Genomic DNA, 22,500 nt, shown 5'->3' with positions numbered 1-22,500 from the left:
ATTAAAAGTCTGTAGCAGCCATTTAATGGAAGGAAAATCTAATAGGGTTCCACTGCAACTCCTTCATTAACTTTTAAAAGAATTCTCTCCTATGGTGTTAGCAGACGCGTGCACACACACACACACACACACACACACTCGGGACACAAAGACAGACAGACCGACAGAGACAGGGCGGAGACGGGGGAGACGGAGAAGGGCTTTCATATTCTCGGGGCCGGATTATTAATCTTTGCAAAGGATGAGGTCAAAGAATCTTGGCTTCTTCGGCTCCCTTTACCGGCTCTTCCTAAGCTAACACCTCCTCTCGTAAGTAGTACCTACGGTCTCCAAGTCGTAACAGTGAGATGCAGAGAACGCGGGACTCAAGCCAGCCCTGTACCAAGGCCATCGGAGCGCGGAACACCCAGCGCGCATCCTTCACCAGGAAAATGCAAGGGCCGCAACAGACTCAGGATGGGCCAAACCAAACAGCTGTGGCGTGACGCCCTGAACCACCCAGCTGTGCTGGAGGAAACCAGCCTCCGTCTCCTGTCCGTCGTCCGTCACCGGAGGAACCACATCAGGCTCACAAGGGCGCCTCGTGGCTCCCTCCGATTTCTCCAACCTGTGGATGCTGCACCAGGGTGAGGGGCCTCCGCGGGGCGCGGGCCAGCTGGTCCCCTGCCCGCGGCCCCCCTCCTGCAACCTGACGCCCTTCCGACAAGCTTCGGTCACCCCTTGCCTAGTATGCAGCCTCATGTGTACCACAGCGTTTCTTTCTTTATTAGAAACTTATCCCGGCTTTTTTTATTATGATTGTTTTATTCTGTACCCTGGTTACCAAGCTGCGTGGGTTTGGAATGGTCTGGCCCTAGCCCTATTTTTCCCATAAGCCTGCAACTTCCTGGACCATATGTTGTGTTACCCCTAAAGAGCCTGCCCTGAGGCCCTACTAATAATTTGAAGAAAAGGCAAAAACATTCAAATGAAACTCAGAGGAGAACTGCGCACATAGGAAATGCATTTAAAAAAAAAAAAAAAAAAGCTTTTTGGACTCTTGAGCTAATTTAGGGCTGGTCACCGGTAATTAACGTAGCAGATGAGACTGCGCGGTGTTCGTCATTCTCCCAAATCTGAACACTCGTCAGCGATTCCTACTGAACACGCTAACCATGGCCACCGCGGCACACGCGGCCGCTACTCGCGACACCAACACCGCAGACGATCGCCTCACGCAGAGGTCCGGGACGGATTAAAGCGGCAGGCTACAAGGCCCATGTCATCCCTGAGTGGCCCTTTGACCAACACCAAGCTCAGAACCCGAAGGAAAGGGGCCCCCCAAAGGACCCCACCGTCCACTTGCAGTGGCTGCTCACCATTGAGTGTCCTCACCTTCACCACCAAATCTAACAACGACCGGTCCGTTAGCACATGCCCCGTAGATCCCTCTGGGGGACCATTTCACAGCTGTAAGAAGCCTCCGGTGGGTACGGCACCTACCAGCCGCCCTTCTGATTGACGATGGTACGCTGTAACTCATGTCAATCGGGAGGAGTGTTTTGCCCTTCAGTCATCCAGTGTCATGGAAACACACTCAACATGACTAATGCTACACTCATTTACTGACCTCAATTTGTTCCGAGATGTCTCGGTGAATCACAGTATTGCAACTTTCTTGAGGATGAGCTAGCGGGGGACCCTTCTTCTGTATCACCCCCCGCCCAGATGGTGAAGACGGAGGCTCCTTCCAGCTGACCAGTGAACACCTACCTGTCAGGACGAGTCCCGTGAAGACGGGTCCGTCCTTCCTGTCACTGTGAGACTAGCAATGGCCACAGTCCATACACCAACTGGTCAAGATGATACTGTTTGTTGCTCCTCGTCAATAACCAAGACATTGGTTGTCAATATCTAATATTTACAAAGCATCCTGAGCACATATAGGACTCGCGGTAGCTTACGCGTCTACCTCCAATCTTTAGTAAAAGCTGTTGCCGAAAAGATAAGGCATCATATTCTCCTTATGGTAGGTTGGTACCTTAAGGTAGGTTGGTACCTCCTTGGTAGGTTGACCAGGGCCCTCCAAAATTCATGTCCTTCTAGAACCTAACATTGCGACTTTACTCAGAAATAGGATCTTCGTGGATGCAGTTTATTTAGTTTCAGTGACGCCATCAGATCAGGATGGGTCCTAAATCCAGTGATTGGTGGCTCATAATGAGAGAATACACAGAGAAGGCGGCCATGTGGCGATGGGGGCAGAGTACAGGGACACAGTCACAAGCCACGGTACACCGAGGACTGCCAGGAGCCCCCAAAAGCTGGAAGAGGTGAGGAAGGATTCTCCCCACAGCCGTCAGAGGGAGCGTAGTCTTGCCGACCCCTTGACTTCTGACTTCCAACCAGCCTCCAGAACTGTGACAGAATGACTTCCATTATTTTAACAACTGGTTTGTTTCACTATTAAACCCCCTGTTCTTAATTTTTACTTATTTGTTAGGAGCTTCCCTGAACAAGGAAGAAATCAAATAAGTTAGGTAAGAGAAGCATAAGCAAGATGGAATATGTTAGTTCCCCAACTGTATACAATGAAACATGTCGTCCTTGACATCGAGGGTCACTGTCACACCTGCAAGCACAGACACACCTCCACGGTCCCTGACCTGGGGAGGAGCGGAGGGAAGAGAATCGTTCAAGGTAGACCTACTGCCCTGGTCTCCATTCAGTAAAGCAAGTCGCCACCCGAGGGGGCAGGAGAGCAGGGCCTGGGTCAACAAATCCTGCACTGCAAGCTAGGTGGCTACCGCACGGGAAGGGGAAACGGGAACTGAGGGCAGCTATTCGAATTCCCAGAAGTGTCACGGGACTGTAGGGGCAGGCCAGCCACCCCACCCCAGAATCTGGAACCCACACGTCCAAATGCTGCGGAACACTCAAGATGTGTCCTGGCGAAGTGACCCATTTCCATGGGGAATGGGACATGCTTGCTCCCACTCCTGGCAGCAAAACCAATAAGCACCCAATAAATATCTGCTCATCCACGAGAGGGAAGAAGAGCCAACAAGAGAGGCCGCCCCAGCCAGGGCGCGTCGTGCCTAAGGTGCCCGTGGCAGACACCCCTCCTACATCAAAACACTCACTAAAAAGCGGAAGAAAACACTCCGTCAATGAGCCACTGTTCTGAATGTACTGATCTAAATAGCAGGTTTGACTGGCTCTTAAAAACTACTGACTCTGAACAGCAAAACCGAGCAGGGTTCGTGTTTTGTGACGGTTACAAAATCGTGGGATGCGATCCTCGTGCTGAAGTAACTTACAAGAGGGGAGAAGAGAAAGCACTGGGACACAGCGAGGGCCTGTGAGCAGCGGGAGACTGTATCTCCAAATAGGAGGCTGTGTGTCACCTCCTGCGGTGGGCGAGCCGGGATGGCCCATGGAGGGTGGGGGTGGGGCGCCCACCGGGGCAGGCGGCACCATGGGAGACCATGTCCCCATTCCAGCAGGAGAGTGTCGTGCGTTGGGCCGGGGCTTGGGGAGAGAACACACATGTGCCCGGGGCCCGGCACCAAGTTCCCAGCAAAGGAGAGCTGGCACAGCACCAGGGCGGGTCATCGGGTCCAGGGTCCCACACACACGGCGGGGAGACGCTTTGGCGACTGAACCATCCGGACACTCACAGGACCCGAGCTGTGCCTCATAAGCCACAAAGCTTCCCAGGAAAACTGTTCACACATTCTCTAAAGATTTCATACAAATTCCAAACTTGGCCCAAAAAAAAGAAAAGAAAAGAAAAGAGAAGAGAAGAGAAGAGAAGAGAAGAGAAGAGAAGAGAAGAGAAGAGGAAAGGAAAGGAAAGGAAAGGAAAGGAAAGGAAAGGAAAGGAAAGAAAAGAAAAGAAAAGAAAAGAAAAGAAAAGAAAAGAAAAGAAAAGAAAAGAAAAAAAGTAGCAATATCTTTCTCTCTTTAAAAGCCAAGTCACTGTCCTTGAAATTTGCAGTGATCACTTTCGGGGAGGAAGTGATGTGCATAAATCCATGAACGAGAGAAAAAAAGAGGGCAGCCTTTAGAGAAACCTCCTATTTGAGACCACACTCCACAAATTTTTGCTTGATAAAACTACAATTTTCTTCTTTACATGTTAAACCCTCCAAGGATATTTCTATTTCCTAAGGTCACAAGTGTATGCTTATCTTTAAAGGGTCAGCTCTCAGGGCGCCGGGGTGACTCAGTCGGTTAAGCATCTGACTCTTGATTTTGACTCAGGTCATGATCTCGCACTTCTGGAGTTCAAGCCCCACATCAGGCTCTGCGCTGACCGTGCAGAGCCTGCTTGGGATTCTCCCTCCCTCCCTCCTTCTCTCTATCTCTCTCTCTCTCTCTCTCCTTCCCTCCCTCCCCCTCTCTCTCTGCCCCTTCCCTGCTCATGCTTGCTCTCTCAAAATAAATAAAGGGTCCGTTCCACCAATGGGCTCCAGCAGGGGCTTCAATACTTTGACCCTCTGATGTCCACGCTCGTTATACAGAGCCAAGCAAGGCAGGGGGCTGTGGTCACTCCCTGCCAGATATGCATAGCGGTCCAGATACACTGCGTTTTCTCAAAACAGGGGAAACTGATGCCAGGCTTTCTCCCTGCTGTTCACAGAGCATTTCCCTCAGAGTTAATCCTTCTGAGCCTCTTCCTGCTGACTGAAGTGTGTCTATTCCAGGCAGGGAAGAAGACAGGTAGTATCTATTTTAAAAAAAAGAAAGGAACTGAGACTTTCTTCTCACTCAAAAACGGGTATGTTCAAAAGAGAATTTTCTTCTAGCCAACAGTTTAAAATGACAATTTAATAAATCCGAACTTGCATAAAAAGTTCTTGTTACAGTTTTAGTTTTTAGAATTATTCTATAATTTCCTAACGATTAACTTGCATAATATTCTGCATGACAATCTGTGCTTCTTTACATAACAAGCTCATGGTCAAGGTGTCCATATTCTTCCATAATGAAATCATTACATGGCCACGCTTCTGGAGAAATGCCAAAAAAAAAAAAAAAAGTTTCTTTCAAGAGTTCAAAAGGAGCTGAGCTTTGAGGCTCCCATGAAATTTTAATCAAAATAATAATAAATAAATAAATAAATAAATACTGCTGAAATATCAACTATTCATTTAATTCAGACCATTGATTATCTCGTTAGACAAGGCTCTTAACAAGGGGGTTTGCTGTGATGTCCCTGATGCCTTAGGCCCCTGGCTTGAGCTGGCCCTTTCTTCGGCCCTAGGAAGCCCTGGGTCCATGCGGCCTCCGAACCTTTGCAAAAGTAGGACACCCCCACCGGGGCCAGGGAACCCACCGGGGCTCCCCTTCTCCTGCCACGCCTCCCACTGAACAGGGAGCAGAGGGGGCCCGCGGCCTGCTCTAGATTTGATAAGAGGAAGAAGCCACGTTGGCAGAAAGTTCCCTGTTTCATGGACCCCACCCATCAGAAATGAAAGACCCCCTCTCATCACCCATCCCGGAGGAACAAGCGAATTACCTTTCTGTGCAGAACACGAAGGAAAACAGCTGGGTCGGGCAACTAATTAACAAAGGTATGCTATTTTTCTGGATTTTGTCATGTTTCAGGTTTTTAGGGCTTGTTGCTTGCTGGGGTTGTCTTTCTTGTACCAGCCGCCCTTGTACTTTTATTAAGAGGCCTCCTGGCAAAACACCTGGCTTCCTCCCCCCCCTTCGCCCCCTGCCCCCCGCCCCCCGCACTCAGGGCACTGGGCTCAGACCACCTCGTCTTCCTCACAGACGGGTAAGTGGCGTCACTCACTCAGCCTCTAGGGAGGCTCCTGGAGACTCAGCCAGGTCCCTGCCTTCGAGAAGTACCTTTCCCTCGGGCTCACCCAAGAACACGCTATCCTGCACAGAAAATAACCCAAATAGTCTCTGGGTAGACTTTTTTCCTAGAACACTGTGATGTACTGTTCCAGTTTGCCAATTCTTAGAAATCTTAGAGTTTCCAATGTTCCCCACGCGAGCAGCTGTGGGAGCTACCCATCCGGCATCGGTGTGGCCAGCGGGACTTTGATCGTGTGCAGTGGTCGTCTTCAGCGGCCGCGTGGTACCCAGGAGAACCCATCACAGGCACTATGGTGCCACGAACCACTTCTGCACATGCCATGTCCCGATGGCAAAGATGTGCTTCCATCTCGCACACACACGAGGCTGCGAAGTGCAAACCAACCAGCAGGGAGCTTAGCAGAGTAAACAGCAAAGTGAAACTCTGTTCAAGAAGGGCTTCGGATAAATTAATAAGTGAGACACGGGATGAGTCATTTGGAAGTGATGAATATTTCTAAAAACATCCCTCACCTTTTGAGCTTGATGCGATGGACGTTGCCCAGTCTCGCCTACAAGATAATGTTGCAGCCATTGGAAAAACAAACACAAAAAAGTGTGCACATACATACACACAGGTACACGTTATGTGCATCCGTGTGAGAGGTAGGATTTTTGTCCTTGTTCCGTACATGGAGCATGAGAGCAACAGGAAAATTCACCATGATACGTGGCTTTCCACGGAGAACGCGTCTCAGGGAGCCTTCGGTCCCCCTCCCTTGGTTTACACATGAAGAAACCACAGCGCCCCCTGCAGCTGGTTGGCGGAAGGACCAGGGACGGCCCGGGGAACCAAGACTTCCCTGCCCTGTACCCCAACCATCAGAAACAGACTCTGCAAGACGTATGACAAACACACACACACAGCACGTAGCTGGCTTCGGAGGTCAAGGAACCAGACCTACCCGGCTTAGCTTGTATGACCTCATGACAATCTATGTGACCTACCTATAGGACTTTAAATTCAGTAAGCTTCGTTCCATGTAACAGACATAAGAGTAAGAACAATACGGGGCGCTCGGGGGGGCTCAGTCGGTTGAGCGTCCAACTCTTGGTTTCAGCTGGGGTCATGATCTCGCGGTTTGTGGGATTGAGCCCCGTGTCAGGATCTACGCTGACAGTGTGGAGCCTGCTTGGGATTCTCTCTCCGTCTCTGTCTCTCCCCCACATGTGTGTGCGCGTGCTCTCTCTCTCTCTCTAAAGTAAACAAATATTTTTTAAAAGTCTTAAAGAATGAGAGCACTACAAAAATGAAAGTAGATAATACAAGTGTGCAGAAATATACTAAATCCAGTCCTTCTACAAGCATTTTTTTGAGCACCTACGATTTCCTAGACACTGTCCCAGGTACTGTGTGCGCAGCATGAGCAAAAACCTCCGTCCCCATAAAGCTTAAATGGTAGAGGAAAGGCTCACTACCATTATTACTCTTATTATCATTAGGGTTTGCCCTTTGCAAAGGCACCCTGAGAAGCATACCACACTTACTGTTTTGTAAGCACGTCAGTAAATCTGCCCGTTTCCAGGCTCAAAGGCGACTTTGGGGGACTGTTACAGAAGACGTGCAACCCGAGGGCACACTTTCCACCTGCCCGGCAGTATTCCCTTCCCCGGCAAGAAGCACGAGGAAGGCACAACTATGAAGCAGCATGTTTTAGACAGGGGAGAATTTGCTAGAATTGGGTCTGCCCAAAGTACCCAGACTACCTACCTTAGTGACTCCAGGGAAGGTCGCGGGGACAAACGTGTGAGTGCCACACACCTGTCAGATGGGCAAGGACTGAAACGCGGCAACACGCCCGGAACCCCAGCAGGGCCCTGGGTGGCGACCGGTGCAGGCACGCCACGTAGTACACAGAATGCCTACGTAACGTCATAGACGCGAGGGTCAAAGAGCGGCACCGGGAGAGAATGTGAGCGGTGTCCACACCGCAGCAGGGAGCGTGGTCTTCCCGCCTAGAAAGGGACTCGCCCATGTGAAGAAGCCGAGCCATGAGAGCAGACCCTGAAGGAAGCAGACAGGTTGCTCTAGTGCCCGTGGCAAAGGCAAGCAGCAGATTATGGTTGAATTACGCAGACGAAGAGAAGAAAAGACGGCTGAGATAAATCGGAACGTGGATTTTTTTTGTTTCCCATATTCAATCCTGATAACATTTATTTCCTTACTCAACGAAATTTTTACATGCACGGGATAAGTAAAATATTTTATATAAAGTTAATATTGATAACCACTTTAGTTTTCCAAATACTCTCACTATACCATGAGATCCTGGAGGACCTTCTTAGTTGTTTTTCTTTCTCCTAGAACTGTCTGGAAACAAGCAGGTGCTCAAAATAAGCATTTGTTGGCTAAATCAACCAACGAACGAACAGCGGTTGCAGAAATGAGCAAATGAACTCTGTGAGGTAGGAATCTGTGCCAGTTAGCATCATCCTGACTCACGGCTAAGAAATCCAACATTTAATGAACGTGTGTGGCGTCTCTGAAGGTACAGAGCCAGTTGGTCTGGGTAAGTTGACATTAAAGCCACTCCGGTGTTCCTTACCCAACAGCATCGATGCACAACCAGGGTCCCCCCAGAAAGTTCCAGAAAGGTAATAATGAGAGCCAGTGACCCACGTCTACAACGTCGAGAAGCCAAAAGAACTGTATGTTTAACGTCAATATTTCTTATTTAGTCCCCCACCTTACTCCAAGAAGGATCTGAGGCAGTTTGACTGATGCTCGGGAAGGCCACACGGACGGACGCTCACTTTCCCTCACATGAGCGTGTGTCCAACACATCTGCACACAGGTGTGGCACACCAGCTACCCCCAAGGACCGAGCGCTGGCCGTGGCATACACCTTTATTCCAACAAAGTGAAAGAAACTAATAATTATCACTCACTCCAAGCAATCTTTCAACAGGCCGAATCTTCCGATGTGCGGGGGCCGACCGAGAAAATAAAATAAAAGGGCACCACGGGGTCTAAAATTTACTTTTAAAACCACCCAAAATATCACGGCAACAATTTGTCCCTCGAGTGGTTTGTGAACAGCAAATATGAGGAGAAAAAAATATTTTCACCGATACCCTTGAACTAAGTTTATAGAAATGTGTATAAATATGTCCTACGTAACAGAAAAGTTAACGGAAATGTTGAGAACCCACCAGCATTTTCTTAATTTGAGTTGGTAACCAACTAACTCGCATAAAAGCACAATAATGAAGGCCATCTCATATGCGAAAAATACAGAATCTAATGGGAAAAAAAAAAACAACCTTTCAAATAACTGCGCAGAAGCCTTGGCAAAACAGCTACTATATTCCCAGCGCATCGCCTCTACTCCATCGTCCGGAACTGTATTTATTACGAATTACTAGATTTTGGAGCAATTGTCCTCTGAAGAGCTCACGATGCTGCAGAATAACTTCTGAAGCCATGCACAAACTTTATGAGGGACAGCCCGAGTGTCCCTGAAAATTGGCGGAGGAGGTGGACAGAGAGACATAAACGGACGGAGAGGGTCAAGGATAAGAAAAAGCAGCTGGTGAGAGGAGGAGGTTGGGCAGCCAGAGGGAAGAAGGTACGCAGGGAACCAGCAACCAGAGTTGCAAACACCCACCAAAGGCTCCGTGGGGCCACCTCTCTTCTCTCCAGCCCCCCCCCTCCCCCGGTCCAGCTCTGGCTGTCCTCAGCCAGCCCTGTGGCCGGTCACCACGGACTCACGGGCAGTGCGGCTGCTGGCGTACAGAGCCCGAAGTGGGGCTCAAACTCACGAACCCTGAGATCATGACCTGAGCCAAAATCAAGAGTCAGACGTTTAACCGACCGAGCCACCTAGGCACCCCCGTTTACGGGGTTCTTGAAGCTCCAAAAGTGTGTGTTACTTCAGTCTCTAGTACGAATCCACCAGGCTGACTCAGTCTGCCCCCGAACCCCCGCAACCCTGAAAACACAAGGAATGATCCCGGCACATCTGTGATTCTCACATGCTAGCACTGGTTTTCCAGAACCAACACACCTGACGCGGCGTGCGTTTTGGTGTATTCCTTACAGAGTGGGGATGATTGGCAAAGTACTCTTTCTAGCATTGCCACTGTATTGATACATGCACCATGAAGATCGACGTTAACACTGGAGCATGGTTTTAAGGGAACTTTTCCACTTTTATTCTTCCTAAGCAAACTGTGCTATAATAGCAATTCCAGATTCTCTACCAAGTGAGAAAAGAATGTACTTTACAAGATACACGAGAACATATTGGGAGCAAAATATGTTTCTATAGTTCAAAGTTTTAAATAGATAAGCGGGTAGGGTTGGGGAGGCTGCAGGTGGAATGAATATCACTTTTCCGCGTGGGTGTGGGCGGAGAAACTCCAAAGAAAACTCCTACAACACAGGAAGATATGAGACCAACCCAGAATTCCCCAGCTGCTGAGGCTCATTACCTGCCCCCAAGCCCCAGGCCAAGTGCAGGTGTGGCTCCAGACAGATACAGTCTGATACAGACCTGGTGCACGAGAAGCCTAGGTTGTGATACTCCTGCTCAATGTGCAGAACTATCTATTAGAAGGAATGTTCTGGACCCTCAGAAATACCTGCCGAATGAATCGATGAAAACAAAATAGTATCGATGACACATTGAGTAAGGCAAACCTAATTCTCAAATTAAACTTCTTTTAGACTTTGCAAAATACATGCTAACCATCTTGCAGCCACAGAGTCTAAATATCCTCCAGCAAGGTCGAGTAGATAGAAAACATCCGGGTAAATCTGAATTAAAGAAGCCAGTATTCTGTGACACACAGGTCCCCCAAATTTGGCTTTTATTGATAAAAATTACCTGTGTGGTTACATTATAAACCCAACTGAGAAACAAAGGAAAAATTCCTACTTGGAAGGTCCACAGCTAATGGAAATCTAGCTTAAATTACTAAAAACAGGTCTCACCGTGCATTTATTTCCCTTACTAGGGCGAAGTTTTACAGTCTTGTATTTAAAATTACAGGGTGCAGGCAGGGAGCCCTGTTCACATGGGGCTAGCAAGTTGTTGATGTCGAGGAATACCCTCTCCATATCAGCCACACGCTCTAGGGTGACCCACAGAAAAGCAAGGATCCAGGAGAAGTCCCATGTTGGAGAAGCACCGGGAACACGCACAGGCCAGGCAGAAGAAGACGCTTCGGTGACGCGCAAAGGCGCCCAGTGATGGGCAAGGGCTTGGCATCCACTCCAGGCTGGGCAGCCTGAGGGCACCGTGGAGGGAGCCCGTGCGCAAAGCGGAAGGGCACTCACGGGCACCCCATCGCCCAGAGCCTGCCAAGGCCCCACCAACAGGACACAAACGCATCTCGCCTCATGCACCCAGGCCAACCCGAAACCGCCATCATAAGTAAGTGTTGCACAAATGTGGAAGGGGAGAAACACAGTAAGAAAGTGTTACACAAACGTGGAAGGGGAGAAACACAGTGTTTAAGGGGTATTTTCGAGTTTCCAGTCAAGGAATTTTCCATCCACTCCTTTGTTCTTTTTTTTTTCTTCTTCTTCTTTTTTTTTTTTTTCTTGTAGGAGCCAGGAAGGGCTCACGCTACACCAACAAATGACAGAGCAGTCAGGGGAATCCGGGAAGAAAGACGGCTTCTCTTTAATTTTGCACACATGATGTTTTCAACCACTAAGGTCATACCTGCGTGTGGTGACTGACAACTTTTCAGCTTGATTCAAAGCAAACAGCTGCTGGTTTGATTGCCTAGCAACTAAAAAATGACGGATGACCCTTAAGATGGATAACTACCATAAATCACCTCATTCAAACGCTGCAAGAAAAAAATTAAAAAACAATGGTTTTCATGACATTTGCTGCACTCCATAATGTGCCGTGATAAATTTGGGCTCCTTACGGATGCACGGTGGTGACTGCACAAGTCCCGTCACTTCTGCCGCTGTCGCTGGCCTCCTGGGCGCTGGGGCCCCGGGGCAAGGCGGGCCGTGGGGACGCGCCGCACCTCCGGCCCCGAGCTCCGGAGTTGTGCCGGCCACTCGCCAGGAACCAGCTCCGGCATCACGAAGATGGCAGGGACCGCGTGCGCTAATAATGGTTACAATGTATTTAGTGTAATGATTTGACCTCGGCCAACATTACCGACGCCGTGATTCATAGGAATTTGACGGACTGCCTCCTGTTTGCAGACGTCTCCTGTGTTCCCGAAAGGCCAAGCGTGTGCTTTTAACTTGCAAATCAACAGGGGGCCGTCGACCATGATCAGACGGACGGGAGGTCCCGGCACAGGGTCCTCTGGAACGTCTGACGTCGGCACAGTCCTGCGTGAGTCTGCCAGGCGATGTGCAGCGAGGACAGGGACCCCCGATTTTTCCGGGTGTCATGGCTCACCCCTTCCCTAAGGCTCCCCGCAGGGACCAGCATCCTCTATACTCCTTCTTTGTCCCTTGCTTTCTGTTACATTGGACTTGGATTTTCTCCTTCTCAGGTTGTGTCCATGTTATCAGAAGGCTGCCTCAAAGAGAACCGTTCCATGACCAGACTTGGGTTAGCGGTTTGAGAGAGAAAAGGACCCTTGTTCTCTTTCCGACACCCCCCTCACCCATCCTAGCGGGAGCCAGCTTTCTTGCTGGACACGCTCGGCCGCTGGACAAGCACGATCGGAGGCGCCATGCTGGGCTATGAGCACAGCGGAAGCCACTCAGTCCTGCCCTCACGGAGCTTAGTGTCCTCTGGGACGCAGACATGGCAGTGAGTGCCTTTACGAACACAGGCGCGTGGTGTCACGGACCCAGTCACAGGGCCCGCGTAGTGTCTGCCTTTACAGTCACCCCAGTAGACCGCACCGCCTCCGAAAGCTGAGAAGCTTCCAGTGCTAGAAGGAAAGAATTACTTTTTGTTCAGGAGACTGCGCTACCCCAAGCAACTGTCTATATTTAAAAACCCAAAGGGGGCCGGGGTGTTGGCGGGGAGGGGCACACATTCCAAGTCGCAAGAAACATCACAGCCGGGGTGGCGCATGGCGCTCTCGGGCCAGCGGTGGCAGCCCTGTGCGGTCGGTGCGACCTGGCCTCACTAGGGATGCCTGGTGTCGGGGCCCTGGGTCAGGCACCTGCCCGGCCCAGCTCTGACCGCAGCCAGCCCTCCACTCGTGGTTAGGAGCGCATCTATCCAAAACCCTGAAACAGAAGGATGACACAAAGCAACGAGACAACGAACAAAACGAGTTAAGGGCAAAAGAGCCAGGCCCCAGGTAGCCGGTATTGTGGGCCCAGGATCATCAGCACAGGGAACAACTCAGAATCCACCAGAGAGGAAGGAGGTCGCCCCAGGCTCCCGGGCATCTGCAATTATGCGTGAACTTCTGGGATCCGCACCCTGAGAAGGAAGAACAAATTCGCTCCCAAGTCCAGCTGTACGGTTTTCTAAGAACTGAGATTGGAGAACCAACCTTTGGAGGGTTCGACATCTCGTGCACTTTTCCTGTGCGGGAAGCTCCCATATTGAAGCAGAACGAGAACCACTGGTATTAATTAGGTCGACTGGGCCACTTGTACTGCACACGCGACTACCTTTCGGCATTTGGAGATAACCACGCATTCTCCCCAAAGCTTTGGCTCCCGACACGGCCAAGTCCTGCTTCGTTCGGTCTTCCATATCCATGGGCCGCTCTGTGTAACGCTTAGGAGAGGGGATCCCGCTTCAAAGAAGTAGAGTGTTGACTGTTTCCCTGGTAATGGTGAGCTCTGGAGTGCATCTCAATTTCTAATATTATCAGAGTCCTAACGGATAAGGAAGATCTGGAAAGTGGTCTTTAACGTACATTCGCATGGTCACAGGCTATGCCACCAAGCTCTCTCAGCAATTCTGCCTGCACGCTGACTGTCCCCAGGGTGGGGGCCGGAGGTGGGGGGGGCACTGAACAGGACAATCGGGTATGCTGTCCCTTTAAAACCAGAATGCTTGTTTCCTTTCTGTAAGAAAAGTAAATCACACTATAGTGAGTTGAGCTTTGAAAAAAGCATCCATCCATTAAAGTTCATGGATTCGCGTTTCCAGATTGTCCCTCCCCTGGCTGGGTCTCAAGTTACAGCCTTGTACAACCCAAGTCTAAATAATATTCACCATGATAAATGGCACCATAACTCCGATATCCACAATCAATCTTTGCTTTAAAGATACATCCATCTTCAATAATGTTGATGGGGATTCTGTAAAATGGGAAACGTGACTGCTTTCCCGACCTCGTGACGGTGGGGGACGGAAGCTCTGAGTGATGGCTGTCAGCTCACATCTGGCTGCAAAAATAAATTAGCCTTATGTAGACAAATGAAAGGGCCAGTTCTGCCTAGAAAACAGCCACTCCTGAGCAATGGCTAATTTATAGGACTTCTTTCTGGAAAGTTCCTGGCTGAGGCAACAGTCTGCTTAGCTATCTCTTTAAATGATATCTGCAGCTGTAAATAACTTCAGTACTAGGGACCATACAAAGTACAAAGGGGTAGGGATGGGAGAGAAACAATAACTTTTCTCACGTTCTCACACATGATTAAAATGCAAAACTCTTCCCTTCAAGGTGGGGGGGGGGAGACTTTAACCAAATGATTTTATATTTTAACACTGTACTATACTGTGCTCTTTTCTGTTGGTTTGGGGACTCATCTAAAAAGTATACAATCGGGGGGGGGGGGGGTTGGTAAGGGAGGGTAAGGCTAGCCTTTCCTTTTCTTCCTGGAAAAAAACATCCGTTTGAGCAAGCATGAGACCCGAGCCCCATCACTGTCTTTCTGAGGGCAGGAAGGGGGGTTACGGATTCTAAGTAACAGAGAAAGAGAAGAAACATCTATTGGGTTTTAGTAGGTGGTTTCAAAAATATCGTAGAGTAAAAAACACTTCTTAGGCAGGCCCTAAAATAAATACGAGACCAAACTTTTGCCGGGGAGGACAGAAAGGAAACTCTATCCTTGTTCTTTATGTCTCTGACCTTGTCTCACTGAGGGAAACTTGGAGCTTGGATCCTTCGAGGCTGCTGTAGGAAGTGGGGAGAGCAAGGCGGACAGAGCTCTGTGGGGTGCAGGCGACTGGGGGTGGGGGGGTCCCGGGCGGGAACACAGCCCCTCTGGCAGTTGCTGCCTGCCGAGGTGGGGAGGGTTAACTCTGTGAAGGTTGAGGGCTTACAGTAATGCTGTGAAGACAGAAACATCACAGGCTTTCCTGGCAAGGGGCTTACAGAGGGTAGGAGGGACTGCGAAATGAACTCTCTCAGGCTTTGTCGGCAGGCTTTCCCAAGGCCCAGCCTGGCCCCTTTGATAAATGACACATGTCATTCTGTCACAGCCTGACAGTGCAGCTGGGAGGGCTGCTGATGTATGGCTCCAGTGAAAAGGAAATCAACTTTTTGGCACTGAGTGAGCCTGTGCCCTGTATAAGGATTTTGTTTCTCAAAAAGTGAAAGATAGACTTAGGATTAAAAAGAAAAAAAAAAAGTTGAAAAACAGATTGAACGACAGCTTACACTTAACATAAATTAACTCAGTAATGGCGAAATGTGCTAGCCTGTGATAAATAAAAGCTACATTAGTCAATTATTAATCACACTCTAACTTGTAGCCAGAACCCATGACTTAAATCTGGGGCCTGAGCTGCCTTACGAACAGATAAGACAGTGTCTGATAGATGTCTTCCAGAGGGCAATCAGGAAGGAATCAAAGACTCAGTGGGCTCACCAATGGGAAGGGGTGGAAGGTTCTAGAAAACAGGGGAGTCAGTAGGAAAGAAGGAAAGACCCATTCCTTGGAGACAGAGTATCTACTGACTACACAAGCAAAATTAAATGCAACAGCTACATCCAAATACTTTTCTCTTATCAGGACTTAACTTGGTCTGAATATTCAAGGCGTTTAGACACTGCAAACAAATGTTTACACTTGTATATATGACTTTGCCTTGAAAATATGTTGCTAGTTTTGAGCCTTCCCTCTTTCCCCCTTACAACTGAGTTAGATCTTTTAAATCTAACCCCTGGGGATTTTCCTAGCCCTAGCATTTGTTCCCAAACTAATTGTTTACCGCAGATTATCACTTAAGCCTCACATTTTACCAAACGATCTCGACATTTGACATTCATGCCGAGCAAACCCTCCCCTCGACCAAGTGGCTCTGGTTTGGCAGAGTTCTAAACATTCATGCAAAAAAAAAAAAAAAAAAAAAAAAAAAAAAAAAAATCAACCTCTTAGAGCTTTGAGGTCTCCTTACTCATAATAAACAACATGAAGTGAAACCCACCACCAGGATGCAGTCTTCAGTTGACTGCTCTGTGCTGTGCACCCCAGGGCATGCCTGCCCCTCAAGGCATCCCCCTCCTCCCGGAAAACCTTTCCCTCTGGGGCATGATTTGCAAGATGGTCAGCTGTTCAAGAGCGGCACTGCATTTCCATGACCCTGGGATCCTAATTCCTCCTGCCCAGCAGACCTGTTGAGATTGAGGTCACTTCTGACGTTCCCAAGGGCACACTGAGGTCGTGGGCACGTGTGCAGAGAACAGACCCACTCAGTCAGGAAAGTCGCAGGGAGACACTGACAAGTAAGTCAGGGTGCGTCTCCAGTACCCTTGGGAGCGCCACACCTAGAGCCTCGCCTTGCTTGCAGGTGTAGATATTCAAGAAATGTTTGCTGCATCCAATTCAAAATACCCCCTATTTCCATAACAAAGGCAAGTAAGCCATTTCTCTTTAAAAAGCTACAATCAGGTGGCCAGGCTACTCTTCCCTGATTTAGCAGGAAGTGAACCCAGGAAGCATTGCCTAAGCCCAAGGCCCGCCATCATACACATCTGCACCCTATTCCCCCACCTGGTGCCATTTCTGGGTCTTCTGTGCACTGACATCTTTCCATATGTCTTGACATGGAAATGGCAGAAGGGCCCAGAAGTTGTTGATTTCAGCTTCCTCCCAATTTCACATGTAAAAATACACTCAAAATTTACCCAACTAAAATCCTCTGAGCACAACCAGCCTTTTTCTTTCTTTCTTTTTCTTTCTCTTTCTTTCTTTTCTTTTCTTTTTTTTTTAATAAAAGAAGATAGTTGTGGCTTCCTCCCACTCGGGGGTCCACGAGATGGGTTCAAGGGATCACAGGGTAGTTGTGGAGTAATGCTTGAGGGATCCTCCAATAATCTGAACCCTTCCTTCACAGATAAGGAAACTGAGGTTTGAGGCAGGAAGGAAAAGATCAGTGGAAGGACAAAAAGGCAGGCCTCTGTGCTGAGCCCAGGGTTTCCCCCATATAGGACACTGAAATGACACAAAGTCAACCTTCTGAATTTTAATATGTACAATTAACAAGCAGGTTCCAAATGGAGTCAAATGTTGAAAATAGCCCCTAAAGCCACTGGTTTCTTCCACGGCTATAAATGGGGGGGGGGGGGGGGGGGGGGGGAATCATACATTAAAACACAGGCTGATGTTTAAACTTCTCCCTTCCTCCAGCTGAAATATAATTTTTCTTTAGTCCATAAAAAATTCAGATAGTGTGCAGAATGTTTATATATTACCAAGGTCCCTCTTTAAAAGGTTTATACTTTTACTTTATGACCTGTCCTTGATTCGACACTTCCGCTCATCAGAAAGGGATTTATAAAATAATCCTGAAGGTGAGGAACACACATGTGTCAGGGACTCGCTGGGTTTCACGACACGAAATTTAAGAAGAGAAAGAAATCCTGTTAAGCTCTCTTTAGTCACCAATAGACATCAAAGGTAATAATTAAAGAAGACAGACGTCATAAAACATAAATTTATGTCTCTTTTAATAATGCACAGGCACTGTAGTGTGTAAAACATCTATTAGGTTGGAAGAACATGAAAACGTTCCAATAAGAAAAATCTATGTTTTGTTTTGGGGTATTTTCCCTTCCTTTAAAAAAAAAAAAAAAGTGAGGATCTTTTTTTTTTTTTTTTTAACAAGTTTAAACCGAAGTCTTTCAAAACCTTTGCCATCTGTGGGTACATGAACTATGAATGACCCCGAATGATTTGCACTCTGCTCAGAATCCCTTAGAAAGCACGGGAAAAAGTATCATTAAGAATGACTGATGACTGTCAGTCAGGGTTGACCTCATCCAAGCTTTGGTCTCTGCCTCCGTAATAAGCTGTCCTTTATTAGTGGTAACACTCCATAAAAGGGGTGTGTTTAGTCACAGGATAGCGGCCTCCGCATGCCCATTGCTTCTCTCTGAAAGATTGATTACTGCTCATTTTTACTGCCTTCCCAGCACATCCTGGGCAGTGCTGCAGAATCAGGCCTGCAAGCCCCAGACCGGAGTCAGGGGCTGGGAGCACCGTGTCTGCAAACAGGGCTGGCTGGGCGGTGGGGGGTCAGTGGTGTGGGTTGGTTGTATTTTTTTTTTTTTTTTTTTTTTTTTGAGGAATCCGCCTTTCAAAAAAAAAAAAAAAAAAACAAAAACCGACCCAACCACAAACCCAGCTGTCTGTTCGATTCCAGGGCCTGCACAAGAAACGCCCGGACCAGCAGCAACGTCTGCGGACACAGAACTGAGGACCCACGTAAGTGTTAGCTCGTCTTGGAAACAGAAGGGTTCCGGGCCTGCAACCCTCCCTCTCTGAGATCTGCAGCTCCGAGCAAATCAACGAGGAGACTGCCTGCAGAATCAGGCCTCATAACCAGCCTGACATCAAAACACAAAGATGTAATTATTACCCATTAAAACTGAACATGTGTGTAACTGAAAAAAAAAAAAAATCTTCCCTATACGAGCACATAAAACCCATCCACTGCTTTTGTATTAAACTACTAAATTATTTTTAAGAAGCAATTGCTATAGAAACAGACAAATGAATTGATATATATAAAATCCCCACGTCTCCCTAAGTCCCTCGCTCCGAGTCAGCTCTGGTTGAAGCAGCTGAGTGGCCCCGAGTTCCCAGGAGGCAAAACGGAGGGATAAATGTACCATTATCTCCGTCGTCACCCTTGCAACCATCACGAGGTATCAGGTCCTACATCACTCGGAGGAGACGGGGGGGAGCCGTGCGGGGTGGCACCTCGAGCAGGTGCTCCGCAGAACACAGGATGCGTCCCATGCGAGCTCCTCCATTCCAAATACGTCTATAAACAAATTTAGCTCACGGGGTGATTAATTTGCAGAAACCCCTTGGGAAGGAGCCAGACTCTCAGCAGCCTAATGCCTTCAGCCAGCTACCCAGAAATTTAGCCAAACACCACAACAAGCTCCCACTTTCAGAAAAGCTCCCTGAGAACCCTGGGGTCCGGTTACCACGTGCGCAGCACCTACTGGGTTTGGATTTGTTGTCACAAAAATTAGGGGGTAGGTGGGGAGTCTGAGCACTCCGTTAAAGGGAGCCTACCTAAGGCGAACACTCAGCACCTCACGTTAAGTAACTCAGAATAAGCCTGCGGGGAGAAGGGAGCACAGGCGGGCCCCCTGCCTCCCCGCAGGGCTGGCACCATCATGCCCTTGAACTGCTGGAGGGTCTGGGCCATCCCTCCGCCCCAGCCCCACACACCAGCTTCCCTGGACTCAGCACGCAGGGAAAGGGGTGGGGTCGGAAGGACACAAGGCTCTTTTGTGATCAAGGCAGCTCGAAGTTGGTCTTTCCCCCAGAGCTTTGGAGACGCTCATTTTCCCAGTTCAAAAAAAAGGGGGTAAACACATGCTTCAAAAACCACCTCTGTGCGTCTTCCAAGTCGCCAGGGGACGACACTGATCTGCTCCCTTTTTCTAAAATGAATGCTTACAACCGATTCGAAATTGACGAGCAATCCAAGTTCAACACCTGCTGCAGGAAGTGAGGAAAACTTTTCTCCTGCAGGAAATGACAGGCTGCAAGGTAGCACCACCTTCCCCAGCACCCGTCACCCAAACCCAGGCCTTTGTGCGCTTCTCCCTTTGAAAACCCCCAGCGCACTCTGCTCCTTAATATTGTTAGTGTTTCATACACGATTCACAGCGTTGCCAACAATTTGAATTACTTCCGGGCCAACTTGAAATATTTCTCCCAGTGTTTACTTCCAATGACTTTCTGGAGTTAGAGCAGTTCCCTTCCATTTAACGTTTTATAAAATTAAAAAATATATCTGTATATGTAGTCACAAATATATAAGTATGTATAATTTATATATATATAAATATATAAATATAATTTTTGTATATGTATAAATATATGTATATATTTATATATATAGTCAAAGTGGAGGTGGTTTGGAGAGATTCCTGCCCAGCGTAGTAACGGTAAGGTATTGTTTATGGTCACATTATTTGTCTGTATTTGGCCCTTCTCGATGCCAGCACCTTCCCAGGTAACAATAAAGCTTAGCAGGAAAAAACAGACATGTTTTACTGTTATTTTCATGTAGCTACGAACTGAAGCAGGGCAGGCTCTTATAGAGTATTACACAGTTTACTGCATTAATAATAGGGTGGCCCACTGCTGTGACACATTCTGTACTTGAAATAAATATTAGTCACGATACTTGCGTTTTAAATCCATATATTTTAAAGCCGTGCTGAAGCACCGGCATGAGCAGCAGCGATGTCTTGCCAATAAGGCGTATTAACCATTTTGAAAAGAGCCTTCACTTCGGTTCAGTGTTCATTGGTATGTAGTACCATTTCTTGCTATGAATCTTGCAGCTGGCTTTTAAAAATAGTAAAATGTAATAAATACAGGTTTCTGAAAAGTTCACATTCCCAAGTCAGAATGTATACTGACCTTCACTGCTGATTTAATTTATTTCATCATATGATCTTGCTGAAGATGCACTTTACTTTTTAACTAAAAACTGGGGGTATTTTTTACAACCAAATTTTCTAAAGCTCCATTCAGTCCAAGCTCATCACTCCCCTCTATATATCCACGCGTCCAAGCAAGCTTTAAAGTGGAATTTATAAGCGTGTACGTACTTGACCTATATTTACCATATGCTAATTTTCTCCAGAAAGGAGCTCACGGAACACACCTTCAAAAACTGCAGCTAGCATGTTGAGGCAGAAATGCCAGTATTGCAAATCTGGAAACGCGCACAGGGTTCGATACGTGGATGGTTAACGGTGGCTTTGCTGGACACAGAGACGCAGGCACATGGGAAGCGGCCCTGTGACTGGTGGCTTGGAGGGATTCTACTTGGCTATTTTCCTGCAGAATGCGCCGCAATCACAGAAAAATCAGGAAATCCTGTATTGCATTTTGCCGAGAAAATAGAAATGGTAAAACCTAAAATAACGTAATTGGTTCTTGACTTCTTCGCCCCCCCCCTCCTTTAAAAACAAGAGACAGATCCTTGCTCGTGTTGGCGCAGAATTTCAGAAAGACACAATGGACATAGGAAGGGAAAAAAATGTCTATCATCTAAAAAAACTGCTTACTGCTGCAGCAGTGTGGTGGATGAACAACAAAAGCAAATCCAGAAACGAGAGACTGCAAAACATGAAAAGGTTAAGCAAGCAGTTTAGCTAATAGGCCTTCCTAGGAAATATGAAGTGAAAAGAACATCAAAGTTGTGATTCGACCTTAATGTTTTAGTTTGATTTTACTGTGCAACAATGGAATCTATAAACAACTTAACGCTAATTAAAATAGAAATCCAATCTAGATATTCCCAAACCAGAAAATCCAAGCAGGTGATTGAATTCGAGGAAGCACCAAACCATAACTGAGCTCAAAAACCTCTAGAAATGATCTTCTTTTCCTTGCCTGACAATAACCATTAAAAATGGTAACTGGAGGCCTGTTTATTCCAATTCTCAGTACGCAGCTCTGTTGGGTTTTTCCAAGTACGTAAATTTAACAATGTATTTCTCCAGTGAAGTCAAAACGTAAAAGAGAGTTGGTTCATCTGCTAATCTAGACACAATTCACTATTTTCTATGAATCCTAAGAAAATAGCACATAAAAAAAAAAAAACCTAATCTTTTTTTTTTTTTCAAGTCGCTGTCAACTATCGCTTTATCCATACGTAGAGCACAGTGTTTTCAGTGCAGAAGGACCCTGCCTGCCAGCACAGATCTACACGCTTCCATAAGCCTTCTCTAGTAGGAGATATCGACAAACTGGATTTCAAACGTGGCAAAACTCTTTGTGCAGGTTCCTGTGCAATGTGCACGAGGCCCCTTACTCCTGAGGGTACCGAGGTTTTGCACATTTCGGCCTGGGTTACGTAAACAGGTGGACAGTATGGCATCACAGCAAACGTGGGATTTGCCACTTCCTCTGTGCGTATGTTACAGGTATTTCCATATATCTACAGGTATGTGGGCAAGTCTGTCCTACGCGCCCGTGCGTAGAGGCACTCTGGCAGATAAGCACTGTCTAGTACAAGGCACACTCACAATCATATGCAAATAGCCCCGCGTGCGCAGAGAATGATCACCCCGTCACCTATTTCATTATTACAAAAATTGCCAACCACGAGGATAGGATCAAATATCACCGCTGTTAAAGGGCTTCCGCATTCCCAAAGAATACTGGGTTGTTGGGTTCGGTTTTGTTGTTGTTGTTGCTTTTGTTTTTTTTTTTTTTTTTTTTCCAAAAAAGAAGTCTGCAAGAAAGAGTTCAAGAATTTTTTTTTTTTAAATCCAAGGCTATATCAAAAAGCAAAGCCTGCGTGGCGAAGACTACAATTA

General features: G+C 47.6%; 1 protein-coding gene and 1 long non-coding RNA gene across 2 annotated transcripts in view; one reads left to right on the top strand and one right to left on the bottom strand.

Moving 5' to 3' along the window:
• The window catches only part of LOC109251770 (uncharacterized), a 19,835-nt gene extending 1,253 nt beyond the window's left edge, over positions 1 to 18,582 (top strand). The window contains exon 2 of the long non-coding RNA XR_002073695.2: positions 18,342 to 18,582. This is a non-coding gene — a long non-coding RNA (uncharacterized LOC109251770). The remainder of the gene's footprint in view (positions 1 to 18,341) is intronic.
• TSHZ1 (teashirt zinc finger homeobox 1) overlaps positions 1 to 22,500 on the bottom strand; it is a 74,394-nt gene that overhangs the window by 43,863 nt on the left and 8,031 nt on the right.

Source organism: Panthera pardus, unplaced genomic scaffold (assembly GCF_024362965.1).
Source record: "Panthera pardus isolate Hobbes unplaced genomic scaffold, ASM2436296v1 HiC_scaffold_15, whole genome shotgun sequence".
Classification (NCBI taxonomy): domain Eukaryota; kingdom Metazoa; phylum Chordata; class Mammalia; order Carnivora; family Felidae; genus Panthera; species Panthera pardus.
This window is presented reverse-complemented; position numbering and strand designations above follow the sequence as displayed.